Source organism: Bombina bombina, chromosome 8 (genome assembly GCF_027579735.1).
Source record: "Bombina bombina isolate aBomBom1 chromosome 8, aBomBom1.pri, whole genome shotgun sequence".
Lineage (NCBI taxonomy): Eukaryota > Metazoa > Chordata > Amphibia > Anura > Bombinatoridae > Bombina > Bombina bombina.
In genome coordinates this window covers 316,487,391-316,506,932 of record NC_069506.1, presented here as the reverse complement: position 1 = coordinate 316,506,932, position 19,542 = coordinate 316,487,391, and positions in this window count along the sequence as shown.

Here is a 19,542-nt window from a genome sequence, read left to right as displayed (position 1 = left end):
TAGGGGGGGGCAGATTAGGGGTTAATAAATGTAATGTAGGTGGCGGCGGTGTAGGGGGGGCAGATTAGGGGTGTTTAGACTTGGGGTACATGTTAGGGTGTTAGGTGTAGACATTACCATAGGAATCAATGGGATATCGAGCAGCAGCGAACATAAGCTTTCGCTGCTTTCCAACTCCCATTGATCCCTATGCTATCCGCCGCCTCCAGGGCGGCGAATTGAAAACTAGGTATGCTGGGCCGGAAAAGTTCCGAGCGTACCTGCTAGTTATTTGATAACTAGCAAAAGTAGTCAGATTGTGCCGAACTTGCGTTCGTAACATCTGTAGTGATGTAAGCATCGATCTGTGTCGGACTGAGTCCGGCAGATCGTATGTTACGTCACTAAATTCTACTTTTGCTGGTTTGTAATGTTTGATAACTAGGGCGAATCAGGTTCACCACAAATACGCTGCGGAATTCCAGCGTATTTGCGGTTGACAGCTTGATAAATAGAGGCCATAGAAAGAACTGGATATTTCACCTGTTGAAATGTATGCGTGTGGTTTTCTGTATCTCTATATTTATTGTCCTATGTTCAATAACAGTTCTGCTCACCTCAGTCTGTAAATTGCTCTCTGTAAATATAACTACTTCCTAAAACATCCTCAGCAAATCGCTATCGGCTAGATTACGTGTTTTGCGGTATGGCTTTTAATGCTGAAAAAACGCTGGAATGGCCAGGTACGCATATTACGAGTCGCGACGGTATAGCTATACTGCAAGCATTTTAGCCTGTAACGCAACGTCCATTCCGCATTAAAAAAAAAAGACCTTTGAATGCAGGATTTTCATAGAGCCCGCATTACAGGTTGTGCGTTCAGGATAAAAAGCTTGCGTTACAGCCTATACCGACACGATCCATAACACCATCTGAGACCAATAGTTATGGATTTTGTGTAACAAAAATGTTTCACAAAACTCATAATTAAAATGTTACAAAGTACACTAACACCCATAAAATACCTATTAACCCCTAAACCAGCATCCCCTGCATCGCAAACACTATATTAAACCTATTAATACCTAATCTGACGCCCACCCACATCACAACTATTAAAAAAAGTTATTAACCCCTAATCTGCCGCCCACCCACATCACCAACACTATTTAAATATATTAACCCCTAAACCACCGCTCACCGACATCGCCGACACTAAATAAACCTATTAAACCCTAAACCTCCGGCCCCCCACATTGCCGCCACTAAATAAATCTATTAAGCTCTAAACCACCAGCTCCCTCATCATAACTACGAAACTAAACCTATTAACCCCTAAACCGCCGCCCCCACATCGCAAAACACTAAATTAAACTATTAACCCCTAAACCAAACACCCGCTAATTTAAATTAAAATTATAATATAACTATTTTAAATAAATAAAAACTTACCTGTGAAATAAAAATAAACCTAACATTAAACTATAAATTAGCCTAACATTACTATTCTAATAAAATAAAAAAATATACCAATTAAAAAACCTAAATTACAAATTAAAAAAACCTAGCACTACGAAAAAATTGAAAACCTAAATTACAAATTAAAAAAAAAAATAATCCTACAATTTTTTTTTATTAATCTAAGATATAGACAAAAAAGACAAAAAATAATAACGAAATTATCAAAAATAAAAACAATTACACCTAATCTAATAGCCCTATAAAAATAAAAAGCCCCCCACAAAAATAAAAATACACCCAATTTACAATAAACTACCAAGCAATAGCCCTTAAAAGGGCCTTTTGTAGGGCATTGCCCTAAATTAAACAGCTCTTTTACCTGGCAAAAAATACAAAGTCCCCGTAACAGTAAAACCTAACACCCAACCAACCCCCCAAAATAAAAAACCTAACTCTAAAAAAAACCTAGGCTACCCATTGCCACTAAAGGGGCGTTTGTATTTTGCATTGCTCTTAAAAGGGCATTCAGCTATTTTTCACTGCCCTTAAAAAGGGCATTCAGCTCTTTTACACTTTGCCCAAATCTGAAAAAAACCCACCCCCAAAAATAAAAAAAATACCTAACACTAACCCCAGAATATCTACTCATGGTTCCTGAAGTCCGAACATCCATCTCCATCCAGGCAGCGAGAATTCTTTATCCAGGCGGTGACATCTTCATCCATCGCGGGGACGTCTTCTATCTTCATCTTGGCGGCGCGGATCAGAGCTATCCTGGACCGGCGATGACATCCTGCACAGAGCGTCCTCTTCATACGGTCACCGCCGTACACTGAAGTTAAATGCAAGGTAGCTGTTTCAAAATGGTGTACCTTGCAATCCTATTGGCTGATTTGATTCTTCAAATTCAAATCAGCCAATAGGATGAGAGTTACTAAAATCCTATTAGCTGATTAATCGGCTATGGAGAGTGCAATTACGCAAATATTTTGGCGTTAGTTGCTCAACCTGTTTAGCACAAAACACGTAATCTAGGTGTGTGAGATTGTATGTGAGATATTATTTCTGAAAATCTGACAAAAATACAGAAAAAAAATAAGTAATAGAAAATCACAATATTATAAGGCGTAAAAGGGACATTCTGTTGCAGCAGCAAATAGAAAAATCTAATTCTCTTTAAAGGGACATCCAAGTGAAGAAATAAAATGTTCTAATATGTTAGAGAGTTTTTATTATTGCACTGCTGCTTGCATATAACAGTGCGTGTAACCCCTGCAAAAGAGTTAAACATATAAAGTAAGTTCCAGTGATCTGCAATTCTAGTCTTGAAGCTTAAAGGGACAGTCTACTTCAAAATGTTTGCTGTTTAAAAAAATGTGTTCTTTAATATTTAAAATGAATAATGTATATATATCATAAGAATCATGTAAAATATATTATGTGTGTTTTTTCTAAAGAATGAACTTAAAGGGACACTGAACCCAAATTTTTATTATCGTGATTCAGATAGAGCATGCAATTTTAAGCAACTTTCTAATTTACTCCTATTATCAAATACTTTTCATTCTCTTGGTATCTTTATTTGAAATGCAAGAATGTAAGTTTAGATGGCCGGCCCATTTTTGGTGAACACACTGTGTTGTTCTTGCTGATTGGTGGATAAATTCACCCACCAATAAACAAGCGCTTTCCATGGTTCTAAATAAAAAAAATAGCTTAGATGCCTTCTTTTTCAAATAAAGAAAGCAAGAGAACGAAGAAAAATTGATAATAGGAGTAAATTAGAAAGTTGTTTAAAATTGCATGCTCTATCTAAATCATGAAAGAAAAAAATTGGGTTCAGTGTCCCTTTAAGAAGTTTGAGGTTCTACGTATCTACTATCTGTATAAACACATTGCGATTGGCCATTACAAGTATATAAACTGTTAATCTTGACCCTCACACCTGTCAGTGGTCAAGTGCCCTAGCCGCATGAAATGCATATGATGTGGAGAGTCAAAATCCTCTCACATTGCCTGTGCATTTGATTTTATGGTGCAAAATTCGTTTGTGTCTCTTCTGCTTTTAACTTGGATGGAAAAAAATTTTTTTTTTGAAGTTTTACGTCAGGCTGGGATTTACCAAGTGCTGGGACTTGTTGGTTTTTGTCCAGAGCAGGAATATCCTACTGGGAGCTAGCTAGCCAATAACAAGAGTCATATCTGTGTAGCCACCAATCACCAGCTAGCTCCCACCATCCTATTCCCAAAGCAAATAGGAAGGTGGACTTCTTCCTCAGGAATGGATAATTGACCTTGGTCTATCTTACCAGTCCACTTATCAACTAGAATAATGTATTTCCCTTCTTGATCAGATGTTATGATCTACCCCTCAGATTTAACAGGTAACTGACTCTTTTCCGTTTGTGCCACATCTTACAATGTATTGGAGACATCTGTATCTATAAAGCCAGTGCATCTGCAACTCTAGTCTTGAAGCTTAAAGGGACAGTCTACTTAAAAGTGTTTCTTGTTTAAACAGATAGAAAATCCCTTATTACCCATTCCCCAGTTTTGCATAACCAACCCTGTTATATTAATATACTTTTTACCTCTATGATTACCTGTATCTAAGTGTTTTCTTCGATGCTCTGAGACTTCCGCTTATCGAAGTGCGTTTTATAAACTTGCATTTTAGCCCACTAGTACTGGTTCCAGCATAACTCCAGAACAATGTTATTTGTATGGAACACATGAACTAGCACTGTCCGGTTGTAAAAAGCTAATAAAATGTGAGGCAGTATGCAGGGGCTTATCAAGTTAATATTAATGTAACAATCTTGGCTGTGCAAAGCTGGTGAATGGGTAGTAAATGTGTTATCTATCATTTTTAAACAATAAATAAAAATGAAATAGACTGTCCCTTTGAAAAATGCTAAAAGGACAACCTCCCAAAACCCCTTTCCCCCTTTTTCTACAACCACTAGGCATACAACTAAAAGGCAGCTTCAGGTACAATATTCCAACTGCAGAACTTAGTGGAACCATTTAAAAATCTATTCTGTGGGCTCCATTAATCAAATGTTGAGTGAACATGAATCACAGTAGTGAATTATGTCTGCTGGACATTGCTGCAGGTGCCCCCTGCTTAGTGGCGGACAATTGGCAGCTAGCAGGATCTGTCAATCATTCAGATCGTATTGGATTTGGATTATTTAAATACATCACATTTTAGGTATCAGACAGGTTAGAGGGATACTAAACCCAGATTTTTTCCTTAATGATTTAGATAGAGCTTGCATATTTAAGCAACTTTCTAATTTACTCCTATTGTATTTTTTTCATTCTCTTGCTATCTTTATTTGAAAAGCAGAAATATAAAGCTTAGGAGCCATCACATCTTTGGTTCAGCACCTGGGTAGCCCTTGCTGATTGGTAGCTAAATGTAGCCACCAAATAAGCAAGCACTATCCAGGGTGCTGAACCTAAAATGGGCCGGATCCTGAGCTTTATATTCCTACTTTTTAAATAAAGATAGCAAGAGAACAAATACAAATTGGTAATAGGAGTAAAAAAAGAAAATGTATTAAAATTGCCTGCTCTATCTGAATCATGAAATAGAAAAAATTGGGTTTACTATCCCTTTAAAGGGACATTAAACCCAAATTGTTTCTTTCATGACTCAGATGTAGAATACCATTTTAAACAACTTTCTAATTTACTTCTATTATCTATTTTGCTTCATTCTCTTGATATTCTTTCCTGAAAAACATATCTAGATAGGTTCAGTAGCTTCTGATTGGTGGCTGCACTTAGATGCCTCAAGTGATTGGCTCACCTATGTGTATTGCTATTTCTTTAACAAAAGATATCTAAAGAATGAAGCAAATTAGATAATAGAAGTAAATAGGAATGTTGTTTAAAGTTGTATTTTCTATCTGGAGCAGTGGCCTCCAAAGCTGCTTGATAAACGGAGCCCTATGTCTGAACAAGATCTAGTTAGATCTATCAAAATGCTCCTGACCAGCAGAGACCAACTCAGATTCCTGATTAAGGCCACATATTATGCTGGCTACAGAGACCCCAAGACCCTGAATAACAATGATTCCCTTTTATAAGGCCCCGTAGACATATTCTCCCAAAGGGCCACAGCATTACAGGACTCACCATGAGACTGTAGTGAGATACAATTCCCATCATCCTTCAGAGCTATTATATGACTTTACTCAAGGGGAACCATGACTCCTCATATTCTTCAGAATCACTTCCCTGCTCATGCTGCTCCTGCTCATGCCCTCTACTCCAAAGGCTTTTCAAAACTAAGGTAACAGACATGAAATCTTCCCTTCTGCTCCTGCTTGCCATCCTAAATGCTGGAATTAACTTTCAAGCTAGTAAATTGACATTGTACGTAAAAGATTCACCTGACCTGGAAACAAGATGAACATCCAACAAGAAAGCATCGAGCCACACTTCACTCTTAGTGACAGAACAAGACATAGGGGCCGAATTATCAAGCTCCGAATGATGCCCCTGGTTCTGCGCGATCCTTCAGGCTCGCCGGAAACAGCCGTTATGAAGCAGCGGTTTAAAGACCACTGCTCCATAACTTGTCCGCCTGCTCTGAGGTTGCGGACATCAATCCCCCCGATCCTATACGATCGGGGGCTGATTGACACTCCTTGCTAGCGGCCGATTGGCTGCAAATCTGCAGGGGGCGGCATTGTAGAAGCAGTTCACAAGAACTACTTGTGCAATGATAAATGTCAACAGCATACGCTGCCGCATTTATTGATGTGCGGTGGACATGATACCCTACTTAATATCATGTCCGCCTGCACGTTCTTTAATCGGTCCCATAGTGACAGAAGTACAAAAAAGGCATAAGCTGCCCTTCCTTTAAGCCCTTTCTAAACCTACAAAACCAACTGCCTATGTCCCCACTCCTGAGAGCGTTAAGTTCTCCATGCCCCAACATTTCTATTGTGTCCAGGTTTTCTTGGACCAATCTTATCCTTTGCAAAACTGTGTGATGTAATAAAAAAATTATATTTTTAAATATGTAAAAAAATATTATCTTATATATATAATTCGCTATGCAGAACTTAATTGCTGATAGAACAGGCCCCATTTATTAGGCTGTGAAAGCAGATTTTAAAGCCCCGGCATTTCAGGCTCACTCAAGGCGAACCTGAAACTCTAGTTAAGTAGCTGCAATCTTAAGACCGCTGCTACTTAACCTCTCTGCTACCTAAAGTGTGGCGGATCTAATCGGTATGATTGACAGCCCCTGCTTATGCGTGGCCAATTGATTGTTCTAGCAAGGGTAGCATTGCATTGCCTGTGGAATGTTAAATGTGAGCAGTGGATAGTGAACCTCATCCGCCGGCAGGTGATAAATGGAGCTCAAAACCTGCACATATAAAAAGATAACTTTGATGCCCCTTTAATACACTCTGCTGAAGTAGATCCAGAATATAGATTACTGGTTGCAAAAAATGCATCTCTGTCCTGATCTGTTATGCTTATAATATTTCCAGCATATGTCATTTTTGCAAATAACAAGGATAGATGTTGTTGGCTAACAAAGCCATATTCTGACAAAAGGATGATTTATTGCTTTTTAAAGTAATGTTTTATTGGTAATCATTGCATCAGAGCATCTGTTCTCTTCCTCCCAAATAACAATGGAAACCTAATGAAGCAACTAACCAAAAGCTTCTGCAGTGACCGGCAAGAGCAACAATCACAAACATTTTAATGTCAGTTTGAAAAATAATAAAATGACAGTATTAAAATACATGCACCATCTAGTCTCCTAGGGTACAATTAATATCCTGTAGTAGACATGTGCATTCATTTTGTTAACAAAACACAGATATTTGTCTTGTTTTAACAACAGAAATATCCAAACGAATGCAGTGCGAAATTTAAAGAAAGCGAAGAAAAAATAACAAATTCGTCAGCATTCATTAATTTCCGTGCTAACCCGCTCCCCTTCTTCACAGAGCCCCCATCACGCTAATAGGAGGGTTAGAGATGAATCAGAAGGTCCTTTAGTGCAAATGCCTTGGGAGCCGCCATGCTAAGCCTCCTATTAGCTCGGCCAGAGCTCTGTGAAGAAGTGGAGTATTTTAATTCTACAGTCTACAATGAAAATTAATGTAAATGTTCCAAGGATATTCAATATTTTTTTAGAATAAAACTAAAATGAATACCAAATAGAGCAGCTAATACATTTTCAGGGAACCTAAGGTCTAGATACAGGTGGCACTCTATTTAGTACTTTCACTTGCGCACAAACAAAGCTAAAAGTAAACTTTTAGGGGGATATTTATCAAAGCCTCAACAATGCTGCATTCGCCGGCACCAATACGTTCGCCTAACATCGCCTAACATCGCGGCTGCTGACCTGAATACGGTCTCCATAATTATAAAAAAAAAAAGCTGGCAAAAAGCCATGCACCAAGTACAGGGTTATGAGCATCGGACTGTTGTTAGCTAGCAGTCATCAATCTCGCTGCTATGCAGCTTTTTACCAACTTTATTTATACCCTGTCACTAAACACCGCCACTATACTAAAATGTTTAACCCCTATTCCGCCGCTCCCGGACCCCGCCGCCATTAAATAAAGTTATTAACTGCTATTCCTCCTCTCACGGACCCCACCGCCACTAAATAAAGTTATTAAACCCTAAACCTCTGGCCTCCCACATCACTACCATTAACTAAACCTATTAACCCCTAAACTGCCAGCCCCCCACATCGCCATAAACTAAATTAAGCTATTAACCCCTAAACCTAACAACCCGCTAACTTTACATTAAAATTTCAACATCCCTATCTTATAATAAATTAAAACTTACCTATAGAATTAAAATAAACTATTTTAAACTATTAATTAACCTACCCTAACTATTACACTAAAACTACATTAAACTAGCAATTAAATTAACTATATTACATATTAAAAAACCCTAACCCTACTTAAATTATTTAAATCTACTATTAAAAATAACTAAATTACAAAACAAAATTAACGCTGTTACAAAAAAAAACCCCACTAAATTGAGAGCTGCTCAAATCCTATTGGCTGATTGGAACAGCCAATAGGATTTTAGCAGCTCTAATCCTATTGGCTGATTGGAACCTTTCAGCCAATCGGAATGCAAGGGACGGCATCTTGGATGACATCACTTGCATTGAAGATCCAGTTTACGTCGGCGACTGTATTGAAGAGGAGCTCCGTGCCAGATGTCTTCAGGATGGACCCACTCTGCACTGGATGGAGGAAGATAGAAGAGGCTGCATGGATGAAGACTTCTTGCCGCTGGATGGATCCTTCATGCGGGACTTCAATAACTGTAAGTGGATCATCGGGGTTAGTGTTAGGTTTATTTAAGTGTTTTTTTGGGTGGGTTTTATTTTTAGAGTAGGGTCTTGGCAGGTAATAGAGCCCTTTTAGGGGGAATGCATACACAAATGTCCTTTTCAGGGCAATGGGGAGCTTAGGTTTTTTAGATAGGCTTTTTATTTGGGGGGTTGGGTGGGTGGTGAGTTTTACTGTTGGGGGTGTTTGTATTTTTTTTTACAGGTAAAAGAGATGATTTCTTTGGGGCAATGCCGTGCAAAAGGCCCTTTTATGGGCTATTGGTAGTTTACTGTAGGCTAGGGTTTTTTTATTTTGGGGGGGCTTTTTAATTTTGATAGGGCTATTAGATTAGGTGTAATTCGTTTTTATTTTTGATACTGTGGGGGGTTTTTTTGTTTGTAATTTAGTGTTTTTTTTGTAAATTAGCGTTAATTTAATTTTGTAATTTAGTTATTTTTAATAGTAGATTTAAATAATTTGAGTAGGGTTTGGGTTTTTTAATATGTAATATAGTTAATTTATAGTGAATGTAAATTTTTTATGTTATGAAAGTATAATTATATAGGTAATCAGTATATTAACCAAACCGCCACTTTCATTTTCTCATAAAATGTCTAATAATTATTTTATATACATTTCTAAATATCGCTCGTTGTATATACCTGCTCCTCCCACACTCAACTTCCTTATTCTTTTCAATCATACGTATACAGCGGTCCCACCCGCTGTTTACGTAGTGTCAATGCGCGCTCCCATCTATGCTAAACACTGCGCATGCGTCAAACCCTGATGCAGCTATCTGTTATATAATACATTCACTGAATACTATCGTTGGGAACAGAAGCAAAGCATCCGATCGTCATTCCCGTAATTTTGACAATTTATATTTTTAAAAAATCGGAATGTAAGTATTGTTTAAAATCCGTTTTTTACAATCATTATGTTTATAATCAATTTTATTTTTTTTTTAAAAATTGCACAAGATAAGTTATATATATATATATATATATATATATATATATATATATATATATATATATATATATATATATATATATATATATAAAAAGTCCCAGAGCTCCGCACTCACTGTAATAAATAAGCAGTATATGCCCGGGGTGCATCCAAAATGAATATGTATATAAGAAAAGGAGACGCACTCGCCGGGTCTTAATGAATGATGTATTTAATCCACCAGTGACGTTTTGGGGTAGTAAGCCCCGTCCTCAGACCAATAAAATATATACAAACAATGCTGACTTATATTACCTTACCCTCCACCAAGATTCCATGCCGAAAGTGTCCACGGCGTTCCCCCTGCGCCACTGCGCAGAACTGGGGGTAGTCATGGCAACCGGAATCAACAATACTCACAATCAGACATCAGACACCGGGTCCTACGGTCACGCCCATATGCACTGTAAGTGCCAAAGGAAGCCGTAAGAGCCGGATAGCATTATACAGGGCTAGTTACAATTCTGTTGGAAGGAAATAACAACAATACATTATTCGAAACATATTGCAATAGTATCCTAAGATCAAAATATTCAATATCTCAGGCTATTTGTAATCTGACTAAAGGTTATATATCTAATACAACACAAGGATATGTGTAATCTAGAGATAAATCTTATAGATAAGCCATCAAATAATCATCAACGATTTTTTAACAGATTTTTGAACAGTGTTTATAGGAAACAGTGCCAATCTAAATTTACATTTAGCCCATTTGGCGTTATAGTATTCAATGTATAAATCCATCTGGATTCTTTTTGCAGAAGTAGTTTGGCCCTGTCTCCCCCTCTATTGGGCCTGGGAACATGATCAATGATGACATAACGTAAGTTGGACACCGCATGGCCAGCCTGCGCAAAATGTCTGGCCACAGGTTGGTCAGATTGTTTTTTATCAATGGCTGCTCTAATTGCAGTGCGGTGGTTGGCCATGCGGGTCCGTAGGTCGTCAATTGTTTTGCCTACATAGTATAGCCCACAGGGACAATGAATCAAATAGACTACATATTCAGTGGTACAAGTGACACAGTGTCTAATGTAGAATTTTTTGTTAGTGTGTGGATGTACAAAAAACTTGGTAGCACTAAGTCCACTACATGTAGTGCATCCAAGACATTTAAAGCAGCCTGGTTTTGAACGTTTTAGCCATGTTGTTTTCGTGTAGCAGTCAATCGGGTCCACCTTGACAAGAATGTCCCGAATGGATCTAGATCTTTTAAAGCAGACTCTAGGTGGTCCCATATTAACAAAAGGTAAAGTCTGGTCAGACTGCACAATTTCCCAGTCTTTTCTTAATACTGCTGATAAATTCTGTTTGTCCACAGTATATGTTGTCACATATGTCATCCTGTCGTTGTCCGCTGTCTTGGTCGTTGCACGTAGGGCTTCTTCTTGTGGCAGATCCCAGAAATGTTCCAGATGTTTGTTTAGAAGTTGCTCATTATATCCTCGTTGAAGAAATCTGGACTTCATTTCTAGCAATTGTTGTTTTGTTTGTACAGGGTCACTATTATTTCTGACAACTCTTTTGAATTGAGAGATTGGCAATGCCTGCTTCAGAGCAGGAGGGTGGCAACTGGTAGCCTGAAGCAGGGAATTTCTGTCCGTGGCCTTATGGAAGAGTGTGGTAGAGAGACGGTTTTGGTCCTTATATATCCGCAAATCCAGAAAATCTACAGATGTATCACTATACTCCATCTTAAATTGTAGATTAGGACGTAATTCATTCAGCTGATTGAACCATAGCAGGAGGTCCTGTGCCGATCCGTCCCAGATTAGAAACAAGTCGTCAATGTAGCGACGAAATATCCTTATGTTGGGATGAGAGAATAGATCAGTATTGTATTGTTCAAACTCTGCCATGTATAAATTGGCAAATGATGGGGCCACACTCGACCCCATCGCTGTGCCTAAAAGTTGTAAATAAAACCGGGTCTCGAATCGGAAATAGTTCATAGTGAGGCAGTAGTTTAGCATCTCCATGATCCAATCGGTATTTGGTCCTACAAAAGGATATCTTCTCAAGTGATTGCGGATTGCCTCCATACCTTGGCTGTGTGGTATAATGGTATAGAGACAAACCACATCTAGAGTAACCAATAATTCCGTCCATTTTAGATTATCATATTGTTTAAGCTCTTGAATGAGGGCCATGGAGTCCAACAAAAAAGAAGGCATATTACAGACCAATAGCCTGAGATATTGAATATTTTGATCTTAGGATACTATTGCAAAATGTTTCGAATAATGTATTGTTGTTATTTCCTTCCAACAGAATTGTAACTAGCCCTGTATAATGCTATCCGGCTCTTACGGCTTCCTTTGGCACTTACAGTGCAGATGGGCGTGACCGTAGGACCCGGTGTTTGATGTCTGATTGTGAGTATTGTTGATTCCGGTTGCCATGACTACCCCCGGTTCTGCGCAGTGGCGCAGGGGGAACGCCGTGGACACTTTCGGCATGGAATCTTGGTGGAGGGTAAGGTAATATAAGTCAGCATTGTTTGTATATATTTTATTGGTCTGAGGACGGGGCTTACTACCCTGAAACGTCACTGGTGGATTAAATACATCATTCATTAAGACCCGGCGAGTGCGTCTCCTTTTCTTATATACATATTCATTTTGGATGCACCCCGGGCATATACTGCTTATTTATTACAGTGAGTGCGGAGCTCTGGGACTTTTTTGTATTACTTTATTTAGCTCCGGCACCCTAAAAAGTTTAATGACTGCCTCCTTCCTTATGGTTTGTACACTTGTTTGAGAATTCACGTTATATTTTAGAGCACTGATTGCTGGTGTGCACTAACTCACAACATAATGGAGACAACCGCTAATGCGGAACATGACACAGACATGGATTATGATGCCGACCAAGACATACAGGGGGCTACGGTGTTCAATTTCACACAGGAGGATGCTGACCGCATCAGATTCGATGCCTTACCAGTCAGAGATACTAAAGAACCACCGGAACACCTATATGCAAAATGGCTTAAATTAAAAAAGAGAAGCACTGATTTGGCATTGCATGGCAGCTTTCTTTCTGAGTATCACAGAAAGATGTATATTCCTAGAGGATTCAGAAAGAAAAGTGTGCCAACAATAGGTCGCAACAATGCTGCCTTCTGTATCAAATGGTGCAGCATTTTAAACAAGTGTTCATTAGGTCTCATGCTCCTGGTAATTGAAGAGGTGAGGACCCTCATGCAGACAGCTAAAATAGAGATTGATAAATTTGAAGAACAATATAAACCAACTTTGGAAGCAGACAGTGAACATAATTGGCTGGCCAAACTTGAACAACAAGTTGCCCAATACCAACTGGAACTAACAACATTCAAAAACAGAAAATGGGATGTTGTAATGGCAGACTACAAGGATAAACGTGTGTATCGATGGCTTTTGAGCCCAGAAGAGAGGAGAATTATAACTACCTCTTACACACGGAAGCCAAGATATCGCAAACCAAGGAATCTTACTACAGTAGATTCTTCTGGGAATAGCTCAGAATCTGATGGGGCCCCCAGTATACATGTGGAACCAGGAATTGGCCCCCAGGGTGTAACTACCCGGTCAAAAAACTTCAGGGGCACAGGCCACACAATCGGAGGGGGGGGGGGCACAAGAGGAAGAGGAAGACCACCCAGACCACAGAGATTCTGACAGAAGATATTGTGATTAACCTCAGCTCATACTCCTTGTCTCCCACTGAAGTGAGGGTACTCAACAAAGGCTTTTCCTTCATACCCACCGAATATGATGATCCTTTCACATCTTTCCTGGATAAACATAAGTTTGAAAGAATGTTGCGTTTACGAGAACACTTTGGGAAAAGCCAAGCAGAGATACCAAGATTTCGAGCAAAAGGGAAATATGACCCCAGCAGTTCAAATGCCAGCATTAAGACCTACAGCAGGCTACTGGAGGATGGAGCCAAAAAAGAGCTACAAGGAAATTTTGGGAAACATCGCAATAATCTCTCACGACAGAAGAGGGATGCTTTGAAAAGCTTAAAAGAAAATACCGAATTGGTATTCCGTGAAGCAGACAAAGGTGGAGCGGTGGTAATCTTGGATTACTCATACTACCGCAGTGAAGCAATAACACAGTTAAATGATGGCAACACCTATAAACAACTCTCAGGAGATCCAGGTTGGTCTTTCAAAAAACAAATTGATGCTTCTCTACAAAATGCACTAAGTAACAATCTAATAGATGAACAGCTCTATAGATATTTAACAGTACAGTTCCCAAGGGTTCCTGTATTCTACACGTTACCGAAAGTGCACAAGCACCTTACCCAACCTCCCGGGAGACCAATAGTCTCGGCTATTGGTTCTCTGCTCCAACCCATTGCCACATATCTGGACTCCCTTTTCCAGCCAATGGTCTGTAATATGCCTTCTTTTTTGTTGGACTCCATGGCCCTCATTCAAGAGCTTAAACAATATGATAATCTAAAAGGGACGGAATTATTGGTTACTCTAGATGTGGTTAGTCTCTATACTATTATACCACACAGCCAAGGTATGGAGGCAATCCGCAATCACTTGAGAAGATATCCTTTTGTAGGACCAAATACTGATTGGATCATGGAGATGCTAAACTACTGCCTCACTATGAACTATTTCCGATTCGAGACCCGGTTTTATTTACAACTTTTAGGCACAGCGATGGGGTCGAGTGTGGCCCCATCATTTGCCAATTTATACATGGCAGAGTTTGAACAATACAATACTGATCTATTCTCTCATCCCAACATAAGGATATTTCGTCGCTACATTGACGACTTGTTTCTAATCTGGGACGGATCGGCATAGGACCGCCTGCTATGGTTCAATCAGCTGAATGAATTACGTCCTAATCTACAATTTAAGATGGAGTATAGTGATACATCTGTAGATTTTCTGGATTTGCGGATATATAAGGACCAAAACCGTCTCTCTACCACACTCTTCCATAAGGCCACGGACAGAAATTCCCTGCTTCAGGCTACCAGTTGCCACCCTCCTGCTCTGAAGCAGGCATTGCCAATCTCTCAATTCAAAAGAGTTGTCAGAAATAATAGTGACCCTGTACAAACAAAACAACAATTGCTAGAAATGAAGTCCAGATTTCTTCAACGAGGATATAATGAGCAACTTCTAAACAAACATCTGGAACATTTCTGGGATCTGCCACAAGAAGAAGCCCTACGTGCAACGACCAAGACAGCGGACAACGACAGGATGACATATGTGACAACATATACTGTGGACAAACAGAATTTATCAGCAGTATTAAGAAAAGATTGGGAAATTGTGCAGTCTGACCAGACTTTACCTTTTGTTAATATGGGACCACCTAGAGTCTGCTTTAAAAGATCTAGATCCATTCGGGACATTCTTGTCAAGGTGGACCCGATTGACTGCTACACGAAAACAACATGGCTAAAACGTTCAAAACCAGGCTGCTTTAAATGTCCTGGATGCACTACATGTAGTGGACTTAGTGCTACCAAGTTTTTTGTACATCCACACACTAACAAAAAATTCTACATTAGACACCGTGTCACTTGTACCACTGAATATGTAGTCTATTTGATTCATTGTCCCTGTGGGCTATACTATGTAGGCAAAACAATTGACGACCTACGGACCCGCATGGCCAACCACCGCACTGCAATTAGAGCAGCCATTGATAAAAAACAATCTGACCAACCTGTGGCCAGACATTTTGCGCAGGCTGGCCATGCGGTGTCCAACTTACGTTATGTCATCATTGATCATGTTCCCAGGCCCAATAGAGGGGGAGACAGGGCCAAACTACTTCTGCAAAAAGAATCCAGATGGATTTATACATTGAATACTATAACGCCAAATGGGCTAAATGTAAATTTAGATTGGCACTGTTTCCTATAAACACTGTTCAAAAATCTGTTAAAAAATCGTTGATGATTATTTGATGGCTTATCTATAAGATTTATCTCTAGATTACACATATCCTTGTGTTGTATTAGATATATAACCTTTAGTCAGATTACAAATAGCCTGAGATATTGAATATTTTGATCTTAGGATACTATTGCAAAATGTTTTGAATAATGTATTGTTGTTATTTCCTTCCAACAGAATTGTAACTAGCCCTGTATAATGCTATCCGGCTCTTACGGCTTCCTTTGGCACTTACAGTGCAGATGGGCGTGACCGTAGGACCCGGTGTCTGATGTCTGAATGTGAGTATTGTTGATTCCGGTTGCCATGACTACCCCCGGTTCTGTGCAGTGGCGCAGGGGGAACGCCGTGGACACTTTCGGCATGGACTCTTGGTGGAGGGTAAGGTAATATAAGTCAGCATTGTTTGTATATATTTTATTGGTCTGAGGACGGGGCTTACTACCCCGAAACGTCACTGGTGGATTAAATACATCATTCATTAAGACCCGGCGAGTGCGTCTCCTTTTCTTATATATATATATATATATATATAATGTTAATTCAAAATAGTTCTAATTATAAAACGATTCTTTAAAACTATGAATATATAGATTATTCCTTTAGCATTTATTGAGATGTTATTGTAGAATACGGAGCCACTTTAGCATTGTACTTACCTAGCGCTGAAATATTGCAAGAATGAATGAAGTCCGAGAAGTTTGCTATTGCGCATGCGCGAAATGTGAAAGAGCTTCAGATAACAATGTAGGAAGAACTGTCTAACGCAAGCACAATACGGACGCGTGACGACAGGAAAAGGGGTTTGGTCCCCCCGTGGTTAATACAATTATTGGTTCTAAGGATCGTGCCTACAATGATAATGCATTATAGAAAATGTGCGGCGGAGGATTAAAATGACGGATGCAAGGGAATAAACAAAAATAAAACGGTAATTATAATCTTTCAAAAAATTTCATGAATTAAAGTCATATTATTTAAACGTATTTGTTAAGGGGAAGTTTAGAGAGCGCGCTGAGTTTACATTCACTTTAATTGCTAGTTTAATGTAATTTTAGTATAATAGTTAGGGTAGGTTAATTAATAGTTTAATATAGTTTATTTTAATTCTACAGATAAGTTTTAATTTATTATAAGATAGGGATGTTGTCATTTTAATGTAAAGTTAGCGAGTTGTTAGGTTTAGGGGTTAATAGCTTATTTCAGTTTATGGTGATGTGGGGGGCTGTCAGTTTAGGGGTTAATAACTTTATTTAGGTCACGGCGGGTCCGGGAGTGGCGGGATAAGGGTTAATAACATTATGCAGGTTGCGGCGATGTCGGGGCAGCAGATTAGGGGTGTTTAGACTCGGGGCTTATGTTAGGGTGTTAGGTGTAAACGTTACTGTTTTTCTACCATAGAAATCAATGGGATATCTGTCGCTGCTTTCAGACACCCATTGATTCCTATGGCATCCGTGGCCTCCAGGTGTGGCGGATTGAAAAACAGGTACGCTTTGCCGGAATAGCCGCGAGCGTACTTTTTAACTATTTGATAACTTTTAAAAAGTGTCAAATAGTGCAGAATGTGTATTTGAAACATCTGTAATGACGTAAGCATCGATCTGTGTCGGATTGAGACCGGTGGATCGTATGTTACGTCACAGATTTCAACTTTTGCTGGTCTGTAGGCTTTGATAACTAGGTCGAATCAAGCTCGCCACAATTACACTGCGGAATTCCAGCATATTTGCAGTTGACGGCTTAATAAATATCCCCCTTAATGTGTGCATGTTAACAAAAAATCTAAAACGTATCGCTTGTACGTGTATATATGAGTGTATACATGTGTGTGTATATATGAGCATATGCACTTGCATGTGGGCGCTCATGGTAAATGTACACTAACTTTATTTAAGTTTCTTTTTTTTTTTACCCCTTACACTTTATGATAGGTCTGCACTTGCACTAACTTGATGAGTGCAAGTTTTGTTTGTGCTTTAGCCCCTTAATGGCCAGCACCATACCCTAGATGGTGCTGGTCATTAAGCCCTTAAGGACCAGTGTAGTACCCTGTATGGCGCTGTTGTCCTGGGCCTCTCTCTGCCGCCATCTCGCTAAAAGTAGGAGTGGGGCAGTGCAGAAATAGACAGGCAGAGGTGCCGATCGTTGGTGGCGTGGGAGGGTAAGGAGGGAGGGAGGCAGGTGGGCGGCCGATCACTGGAGGGGGCGGGAGGTGGGTGGTAGGGGCAGGACCACTACGCTATGGAAAAAAAAACCTCAGAGCGGCAGGGAGGGGAAAGGAGGGAGGGGGAGCAGGGAGAGGGGGATTATACTATGTGGGTGGTATAACAGGGTGGGAAATCGATCTGGGAGGGGGTAAATGAAGTGGGGGGCAGCTACACTACACAACAAATGTGTGCCAGTACTTAAGATAAGGGTGACCATTCGGGGGGGTGGGGGAAGGAAGAGAGCTATTTGAGAGGGATCAAGGAGGGATCAGGGGGTGGGAAGTGGCAGGTGGGAGGCTGACCTCTACACTAAAGCTAAATTTAACCTTACAATATACCTAATTAACCTCTTCACTGCTGGGAATAATAAAAGTGTGGTGCACAGTTGCAATTGGCGGCCTTCAAATTAGCAAAAAGCAATGGCAAAGATATATGTCTGCTTTTTCTGAACAAAGGTGATCCCAGAGAAGCTTTTAAAACCAATTGTCTTATGACTTTAGTAGTTCCGTATAAATAATTTCAGTGAGAAACCTAAAGTTTTTGAAAAAGTTAACGATTTTTTTTATTTGATCGCATTTTGCAGTGAAATGGTGGATCATTGGGATATCTAGCAGCATCGAACATGATATATACCAAAATGGGCCTAGATCAATACTTTGCATTATCTACTAAAAAAATATATAGTTATGATAGGTAAATATAAAAAAGGCTCTATTTCTGTTTAAATGTAGTGATGGCAAAAATACTAAAAATGCTCTGTTTTTTTGGGGAAGTTTTAGTCTGAAATGCCCGATCCTTAAGGGGTTAAACTTGTAATATACTTATAGCATCCTGCGCTAATGTTTTTGTAATATAGCCCAAATTCAACCGAACTTAATTTGTCACTGCTGCACAAGTCTAGTTTTAAAGAGTATAAACAAAAATTACTGAAAGAGCAAAAATATAAGTGGAAAATTTCAAGCTTGAATATTTAGAGGCCATGATGATCCCGGGGGGTCTACACATAAATAAGAAATCAGTTTTTAACTTAAAGGGTCATGATACCCAAATATTGAAACACTTGAAAGTGATGCATCATAGCTGTAAAAAGCTGACTAGAAAATATCACCTGAACATCTCTATGTAAAAAAGAAAGATTCCTCAGTAGCCACATCCCATTGTAAAGGACTTCTAAGCAGCAAATTAGTATGTCTGTCCCAGGACATCTAAGGGAGTGAGCTTCGTGAACACTCATCTTATTTCCATATTCAGTTTAAGGAAGTTTACCATGAAATCTCATGAAAGTTAAGTAAAATCTCATGAGTTTACAGTAAAAGAGTTCATGACCCCAGCACTGTTGATGCTGATTGGCTGCTGTTCATTTATTTATTTTGTATCTGCAGCTGGACAGCATCTGAATTATAACTTTTTACACAGAACTTACTCTGCTGAGCTGAGGAGATTGTGAGGTAAAATATCTTCCATTTTTACATAAAGATGCTCAGGTGATATTTTCCTGTCAGCTTTTTACAGTTATACTGCATCAGTTTCAAGTGATTTAGCATATGAGTATTATGTCCCTTTAAATGATCCCTCAATTGAAAATTTT